Here is a 9870-nt window from a genome sequence, read left to right as displayed (position 1 = left end):
ATTTCACATTTATATAGCGTGATATCCTTTATTTATCTCTCATTCTTAAAGCAAATGACAAATCTACTTTTCAAGGATGGAATCTTGCTGTTACTGAGAATATCTTCAATGTTATACTTCAACTCCAAAAAACAGAAATGTTCCATCCAATAGCAGCAAATACTGTGGTTTTTAAGGTGATTGCACTAATGCAGGTGCACTCATTTACTTATGCTTGCCATAAAATGAAATTACTGCCTGTGACATCTCGTGATTCAAAAAGTTGGAGACTCAAGCCATTTACATGACTTCTGGTGATAACTCTTTTAAGGCTGTCCAAAAGCAAATTAACTGATATATGATGCTATTTACTGAAAGAGAAAAAGAAAAGCAAGGAGAAAAAGAAAAGCAAGAAGAAAAAGAAACATCCTTCACTGTCTTTCATTCATTGCATCAATTATATACACAAAGCAGCATCTTTATCATTTGGTCTCTCCAGACAAAATACATTTTATCTCTGTAGTTCATTCCGACCACTTCAAATGTTGCTATCATCAACATCTCTTGCTTCTCTCTATATCTCACATATCTGATTCTGAATGGGGCAAATCATGAGGCAAAGAAGCCAACCAACTGTGTCATCTCAATGACTCATTGTAGATGCTTTTGAAACATCTTAACTATTTCAAGGCATTAGCATTTCTTCACCTTCCTTGTAATTCTCAAGGTCTCTCTCAAGGTCCTATGCATTAGTACAAAAAGCAGCTTAAGATCTTCTAGCTTTCTCTTCTCATTTTATATTCCCAGGACTCCATATCAAAATATCTAAGAGGTCTGGGGCACCTGGGTGACTTAGTTAAGTGTCCTTCTCTTGATCTCAGCTCAGGTCTTGATCTCAGGATTGGTCCTGATTTCCAAGCCTCATGTTGGGCTCTGTGCTGGGCATGAAGCCTACTTAAAAATTACATAAATAAATAAATAAATAAATAAATAAATAAATAAAGTCTATGAAGTCTAAGAAATTAATAAGGAGAGACATATTGAATTTTCTCAGCTTATTCTTGTGACCAAACTGTATAGGATGAAGCTGTTTATTGTCCTAACTTTCTGCACGGCAGATGATAAGATCATCACATTGGAACTGGTTGCTTAACATCTTCCAACTATTTTTTTATTGTAAGTATAGGCCTGACGCTTAGGCCTTCCTGAATATTTTCATCTGTACACTCCTTGATGTACTGCCTCAGAGGGAGTGGAGGGGCACTCACTGGCTCTGGTTCACCCATTGTGGAACAGCCTAAACCCCAGCTCTCTGTTTACACTGGTAGGGGCCTTGGCCTCCCTGCCAACATCTGACTCTGGCCTCCTCCTCCAAAAAGAAGCGACTGGTGCTTTTTAAAAATTAAAAAATTAAAAATTAAAATTAAAAAAATCCTTTCTTTTACTCACATTCCACTGGTGCTTTTTAAAAATTCCTTTATTTTACTCACATTCCACCTCTAGTCTACAGTAAATCATGTTGGCTTTCCCTGCAAAATCATTCTCAGTTTAATCCATTTTCTTCCATTTCCACTGCTATAAACCTACAAGAAGCCATTATCATCTCACGGCCTGTCACTGAAATAAACCTCTACCTGGTCTCTGCTTTCATCCTTGTCCTCCACTTCCTGATTCATTGTTTATATGGCAGTTGATGAGGGAGTATCCCCCATCCCAACCCTGCCATGGAATATGTGTGATATTCCTCGGACACTTCTGGCTACCCAAGAACAAAGAAAAGGGGTTTAGTTGCTTGCCAGGGTGATGTGGGAAACTTAGGCAAATGAAAAATTAATTCCCTTACTGCTGATAGCCCATTGACAAGTCCTTGAAACCAGCAGAGTGACCTCTCTCTAAAAGCCCAGTTGCCTCAATGAGGACACTTTGCTAGGGGCAAAAGAGAATCTTAGCTTAACATTATCCCAACCTCGAGGATCCTGTAAGTCTACTTCCTTTATCTCAACTACCCCAAGATACAGGCTGGCAATCATACTCCAAGCTTATGGCCCCCTGATATACATCTGAAGGGTCTCATGACTGAGGTTTTATTAAATGGTAATAAACGGCATTTCCCTACCAACAGCTAGCCCCTCAAGGTCCTAGAAACCTTGCTTCTAAAATACCTTAAAGACTTACTCTATCTCTGACCCCCTCCCAATCTGGGGGTTTATAATGAGTTACCTGTCATGACCCCAGTGCAGCTCTTCCTGCCCATGGGTCCTGACCCCGTGCTTTAATGAAAGCACCTTTTTGCACCAAAGACATATTCTTTCTTGGCTGTCGGCTCCAGACCACTCCACCAGCACCCCAAAACTTCATCTGCAGTTATACCTCAAATTAGTTAATATCATGCTATTCCACTTTCAACAGTCTCTCTTATTTTATAGAATAAATCAAGCCTTTCTTCTTTCCTTCATCTACCATGCTTTCTTCTTCAAACTTAGGTCTGAGCATAATGACCAAACCCAGAATAAAAATATTTTATTGCAACTTAAATCAGTTAGGCATTTTATTCAAATTATAGCAGCATTTTTTTTCATGGAATTCTAAATATCCGAACAATAAAGCTTCATGAGATCAAGAATGAGAGGTAAATTTGAAAAGGCTTGTTAAAAGTGTCAGCCATTAAATTTCTGAATAATCACATTTTATAGTAATCAAATTATTAACTTGGAATTATTTCAATAATTGCAAAGAATTTCAATAATTATTTGAACTTTAAGAAGATACAGTATGTATCAGGGCAGGTAGTGCTGGGAATAGGAAAGTGATATGTGCTCAAGAGTAGACAGTGCATTGTTCCAAAATATCACTTTCTCAGTGTATATTTGCCTTCTTTTTGGCCTTTCCCCTTTTTCTCTTTAGTTCTTTTCCTCATATATTTTTCCTTTTCTTTGTTACTTAATGACAGGATTGTGACAATAGAGTCTCAAGCTTTTGTCACTAAATTTAGTCACTCCTCCAATAGTTAAGGCTTCCTTACTCTGTGCCAAGCACTGCCTGGGAGCAGGGCCCACGTGGTTTATAAGCAGTCTTTTGAATGATGTCAGGCACATACGGACCACCATATTCATCAATTCATTCATGAATTAATTTGATCAGTAATAATTGCTGATTATAGAAGTCTCTTTAAACTTAAAAAATAATTGCTAATTCTGCATTAGTAATTATTATTATTTTTTATTTTAAAGAGATTTCTGTCTACATGAAAGTAGCTTAATAAATCTTGTTGCTATGACCAAGCATCATCTCTTATTGGTTTTTAGTTTACCTGCAGAACTGGAAGTTTCAGATGAAAGTAAGGAATAGCAATTTATGATCACGGGGAATGGGGAACCACCAGGTAGGAGGTTTATAGTCTTAGGGTCAGGGGGCACCACGGGTATACATAGAAAAATGAATGGTTAAAATACAACAATCCAAACGCTTTGGGACGCAGCAAAGGCAGTCCTGAGAGGAAAATACATTGCAATCCAGGCCTATCTCAAGAAACAAGAAAAATCCCAAATACAAAATCTAACAGCACACCTAAAGGAACTAGAAGCAGAACAGCAAAGGCAGCCTAAACCCAGCAGAAGAAGAGAAATAATAAAGATCAGAGCAGAAATAAACAATATAGAATCTAAAAAAACTGTAGGGCAGATCAATGAAACCAAGAGTTGGTTTTTTGAAAAAATAAACAAAATTGACAAACCTCTAGCCAGGCTTCTCAAAAAGAAAAGGCAGATGACCCAAACAGATAAAATCATGAATGAAAATGGAATTATTACAACCAATCCCTCAGAGATACAAGCAATTATCAGGGAATACTATGAAAAAATATATGCCAACAAACTGGACAACCTGGAAGAAATGGACAAATTCCTAAACACCCACACACTTCCAAAACTCAAACAGGAAGAAATAGAAAAGTTGAACAGACCCATAAGCAGTGAAGAAAATGAATCAGTTATCAAATATCTCCCAACAAATAAAAGTCCAGGACCAGATGGCTTCCCAGGGGAACTCTACCACACATTTAAAGCAGAGATAATACCCATCTTTCTCAAGCTGTTCCAAAAAATAGAAAGGGAAGGAAAACTTCCAGACTCATTCTATGAAGCCAGCATTACTTTGATTCCTAAACCAAATAGAGACCCAGCAAAAAAAGAAAACTACAGGCCAATATCCCTGATGAATATGGATGCAAAAATTCTCAATAAGATACTAGCAAATTTAATTCAACAGCCTATAAAAAGAATTATTCACCATGCTCAAGTGGGATTCATTCCTGGGATGCAGGGCTGGTTCAACATTCACAAATCAATCAATGTGATACATCGCATTAATAAAAGAAAAGTAAAAACCATATGATCCTGTCAATCGATGCATAAAAAGCATTTGACAAAATTCAGCATCCTTCCTTAATAAAAACCCTCGAGAAAGTCAGGATAGAAGGAACATACTTAAACATCATAAAAGCCATTTATTAAAAGCCCACAGCTAATATAATCCTCAATGGGGGAAAACTGAGAGTTTCCCCCCCCGCCCCGCCCCGAGATCAGGAACACGACAGGGATGTCCACTCTCATTGCTGTTGTTTAACATAGTGTTGGAAGTGCTAGATCAGACAACAAAAGGAAATCAAAGGCATCAAAATTGGCAAAGATGAGTCAGGCTTTCATTTTTTTGCAGATGACATGATATTATACATGGAAAACCCGACAGACTCCACCAAAAGTCTGCTAGAACTGATACATGAATTCAGCAAAGTCGCAGGATACAAAATGAACGTACAGAAATCAGTTGCATTCTTATATACTAATAATGAAGCAGCAGAAAGACAAATAAAAACACTGATCCCATTCACAATTGCACCAAGAAGCATAAAATACCTAGGAATAAACCTAACCAAAGATGTAAAAGATCTGTATGCTAAAAACTATAGAAAGTTTATGAAGGAAATTGAAGAAGATATAAAGAAATGGAAAAACATTCCATGCTCATGGATTGGAAGAATAAATATTGTTAAAATGTCAATACTACCCAAAGCAATCTACACATTCAATGCAATCCCAATCAAAATTGCACCAGCATTCTTCTTGATGCTAGAACAAGCAATCCTAAAATTTGTATGGAACCACAAAAGACCCTGAATAGCCAAAGTAATATTAAAGAAGAAAACCAAAGTGGGAGGCATCACAATCCCAGACTTTAGCCTCTACTACAAAGCTGTCATCATCAAGACAGCATGGTATTGGCACCAAAACAGACACATAGACCAATGGAATAGAATAGAAACCCCAGAACTAGACGCACAAACGTATGCCCAACTCATCTTTGACAAAGCAGGAAAGAACATCCAATGGAAAAAAGACAGCCTCTTTCACAAATGGTGCTGGGAGAACTGGACAGCAACATGCAGAAGGTTGAAACTAGACCACTTTCTCACACCATTCACAAAAATAAACTCAAAATGGATAAAGGACCTAAATGTGAGACAGGAAACCATCAAAACCTTAGAGGAGAAAGCAGGAAAAGACCTCTCTGACCTCAGCCATAGCAATCTCTTACTCGACACATCCCCAAAGGCAAGGGAATTAAAAGCAAAAGTGAATTACTGGGACCTTATGAAGATAAAAAGCTTCTGCACAGCAAAGGAAACAACCAACAAAACTAAAAGGCAACCAACGGAATGGGAAAAGATCTTCGCAAATGACATATCGGACAAAGGGCTAGTATCCAAAATCTATAAAGAGCTCACCAAACTCCACACCCGAAAAACAAATAACCCAGTGAAGAAATGGGCAGAAAACATGAATAGACACTTCTCTAAAGAAGACATCTGGATGGCCAACAGGCACATGAAAAGATGTTCAGCGTCGCTTCTTATCAGGGAAATACAAATCAAAACCACACTCAGATATCACCTCACGCCAGTCAGAGTGGCCAAAATGAACAAATCAGGAGACTATAGATGCTGGCAAGGATGTGGAGAAACGGGAACCCTCTTGCACTGTTGGTGGGAATGCAAATTGGTGCAGCCGCTCTGGAAAGCAGTGAGGAGGTTCCTCAGAAAATTAAAAATAGACCTACCCTATGACCCAGCAACAGCACTGCTAGGAATTTACCCAAGCGATACAGGAGTACTGATGCATAGGGGCACTTGTACCCCAATGTTCATAGCAGCACTCTCAACAATAGCCAAATTATGGAAAGAGCCTAAATGTCCATCAACTGATGAATGGATAAAGAAATTGTGGTTTATATACACAATGGAATATTACGTGGCAATAAGAAAAAATGAAATATGGCCTTTTGTAGCAACGTGGATGGAACTGGAGAGTGTGATGCTAAGTGAAATAAGCCATACAGAGAAAGACAGATACCATATGGTTTCACTCTTATGTGGATCCTGAGAAACTCAACAGGAACCCATGGGGGAGGGGAAGGAAAAAAAAAAAAAGGAGGTTAGAATGGGAGAGAGCCAAAGCATAAGAGACTGTTAAAAACTGAGAACAAACTGAGGGTTGATGGGGGGTGGGAGGGAGGAGAGGGTGGGTGATGGGTATTGAGAAGGGCACCTTTTGGGATGAGCACTGGGTGTTGTATGGAAACCAATTTGTCAATAAATTTCATAAAAAATAAATAAATAAATAAAGCTGACAGTTTATTCACCTAAAAAAAAAAAATGAATGGCATGCAATTGTTGGGTTAATGCCAATAGGAGAGGCAAAAGAGTGTCAGCTCTCACTCATCCTAGTCCTCCACCTCTCCTTTATTCCCCCAACTATCTATCTTTATCTCGACCTCTATGCAATTCTATGTCTCTCATTTTTCTCTTCCGTCAGCCCAAGGCAAAGCTTGGAATTATTGTCAACTCACCTAGATATCTTCTTGTTTAACATTTATTGTATTGCTTTTTTTTTTTTAATTTTTAACCTTTATTTATTATTGAGAGACAGAGAGACACAGAGCATGAGCAGGGGAGGGGTAGAGAGAAGGCAAGACACAGAATCTGAGGTAGGCTCCAGGCTCTGAGCTGTCAGCACAGAGCCCCACGCGGGGCTCAAACTCACAAACTGTGCAATCATGACCTGAGCTGAAGGCAGTCGCCTAACCCACTGAGCCACCCAGGTGCCCCTATTTTATTGCTTTTTAACTTCAGGCAATTAACCAAAGAACAATTTACAAAAAAATATAAAGACTATAGAAACAATAGGGCAAATTCCTACTGTCACAATTTTTTTTCATTCTCTTCTAGGCTTTTTGCACTCAATTTCCCTTTCCTTTCTATAATGTGAATTCTCTCCCTGCAACTTTCTTATCAAAGCATTACACAAGTGTAAAAATAAACAAATTGTTTAAAGATTACAAGTCTCAACTCCAGATGTACAATTTGGCATCCAGACTGAGGTAAATTCAACCCTGGGAAGCAATCATGTTTTAAACTTCTTTGTATCTCATGTTAGGGAGTTAGGAGTTTATAATCTTTTCTAGAAGGAACCTCAAAAGAAGATGGAGGTCAGGGGTCTCCCAGCTTTGTATAGAACCAAATTATCTTAGCAATATGGAACATAGTGGGGTGCCCGGGTGGCTTAGTAGGTTAAGCATCTGACTCTTGATTTCAGCTCAGGTCATGGGGACTGGGACTCTCAGATCATGGGATTGGGATTTTCTCTCTCTCCTTCTCTCTTTGCCCCTCTCCCACTCTCTCTCTCTCTCTCTCTCTCTCTCTCTCTCTCTCTCTCTCAAAATAAATAAATAAACATTTTTAAAAAGAATAAGGAATATAGGTATGTCACTTAACTCCTCAGTTTTTTCATACTTAAATAAATAGGGTTTGGACTTCATAATTAATATAATAGTCACAGGTTGGGGAAGAAAATTATTCTTATTCCCTCAGTGTTCTTCTAGCTAGTCTGAGAATTGACATGAGACAGATTAACAGCAATAAAGAACAAAATTTAATTATATGTACACAGAGGCCTAATAATGGAATTAAGACCTAAAGAAATGGCCAAGGCATGCAGTTTTTATATATTTTAGACCAAGAAACAATAAATCTGTGAGAAATTGACAGAGCAAAGGTAACTTATGTTGGGAGCTTGGATTGGCAAAAAATCTAAATAGCATTTGAGCTGCAGTAGTAAATTAGTACAAGTACTTGGTTTATCAATACGGGCTTCTCAACTCTGAATTCTCTATCTACGTGATAAGGATGTCTCTTTATCTCTGGTACTGGAATAGTTCCTTTGACATGGAGATTTATCTTCTGCTTTCTGGAGACAAAGGGGCTGTCAGAGTGTTCTTTCTTCTTGTACTGGCTGTTTCTTCAGTATCTTTTAATTCAGAATAATCAATATGCCAAGTGATGCCCTTGGGGGCTGCTCGCCTGTGGCCACTACATACATGATGCTCTCATCATCTACTAAGATGAAAACTGACTCCACGCAGCATTGCCCAGATCAGCCTTAAAAGCAACAGTCAACCCTGGACAACATTATGAAAAGGGAGATATTTATATGTAGTGTTTTGTTTTGTTTTTTAACCAGTACTCTCTGTATCATTTCAGCTGTGTATAAATCTTTCCCTCTAATATCTGACATTTAGGGGTTTTGTATTACAAGGGATAAAACATGAAACCACTTTACAATATAACCTAATATCCTCTATAAAGAAGCCAACAATATTCACTTACACTAACAGTTTTGGTACTATGTTTCCTCTACATTTTACATTTATTTGCATTTTATTTCTTCCTTCTCTCCTTTTCTATGTCACTAGACATTAATTGAACCGATGCTATAAGACAGACAGTATGGTATGTGCTGTGAACACGAGGATAAATGAAATGGTTTCTGCCCTAATACTGCTTGTATCCTTTAAGAAAGACAGGGTTGTTATCAGTTAATGATAATAAAATGTGAAGGAAAAACAGAGTTGGGGGTGTGTTTAGAAACATAGAGGGTGGGGGTTACTAACTATCTAGGAATCCTGGAGAGGTTTCACAAAGAACACCACATTTAATACTGAAGGGTATGAGAGACACTGTTTACCAGTCAAAGAAAGATTGTGTTCTAAGGAGTTAAGGAAGCATTGCCATCAGGGATAAATAAAATAGACTTTGATGAGTTTAAAACAAAGTTTTTTTTTTTAATTTTTTTTTAACGTTTATTTATTTTTGAGACAGAGAGAGACAGAGCATAAACGGGGGAGGGGCAGAGAGAGAGGGAGACACAGAATCGGAAGCAGGCTCCAGGCTCTGAGCCATCAGCCCAGAGTGCGACGCAGGGCTCGAACTCACGGACCGTGAGATCCTGACCTGAGCTTAAGTCAGACGCTTAACCGACTGAGCCACCCGGGCACTCCTAAAACGAAGTTTTTAAAAAAAAAAAATTTTTTTTTCAACGTTTATTTTATTTTTGGGACAGAGAGAGACAGAGCATGAACGGGGGAGGGGCAGAGAGAGAGGGAGACACAGAATCGGAAACAGGCTCCAGGCTCTGAGCCATCAGCCCAGAGCCTGACGCGGGGCTCGAACTCACGGACCGCGAGATCGTGACCTGGCTGAAGTCGGACGCTTAACCGACTGCGCCACCCAGGCGCCCCTAAAACAAAGTTTTTAATACTTGCTGCCAAAGGGACTGCCTGCTGGTCTCCCAACATTATAGGGCCAAATATAAGTTGGATGTATATATCCTTGGTTGAAGAAATCTTAAAAATTTGAAGGTAGAAATTACTATGAGAAATTTGAGGAGTAATCAATCGCTTGGGGCAGTGATTAGGCAGACTAATTAAGGAAAGGACTGATAAAAAAGGCCAGAGTCACTAGGCTCAACCCCTCCCTGGGGACTCAAACTATTTGCACAA

At 38.7% G+C, this 9870-nt stretch overlaps 1 pseudogene; it reads right to left on the bottom strand.

Moving 5' to 3' along the window:
* Window positions 1-490: 490 nt before the first annotated feature.
* LOC122490619 lies at window positions 491-1265 on the bottom strand (annotated as a pseudogene).
* Window positions 1266-9870: the final 8605 nt, after the last annotated feature.

Source organism: Prionailurus bengalensis, chromosome B2 (assembly GCF_016509475.1).
Source record: "Prionailurus bengalensis isolate Pbe53 chromosome B2, Fcat_Pben_1.1_paternal_pri, whole genome shotgun sequence".
NCBI lineage: Eukaryota > Metazoa > Chordata > Mammalia > Carnivora > Felidae > Prionailurus > Prionailurus bengalensis.
The sequence above is the reverse complement of the archived record's forward strand: the minus strand, read 5'-3'. Positions and strand labels throughout refer to the sequence as shown.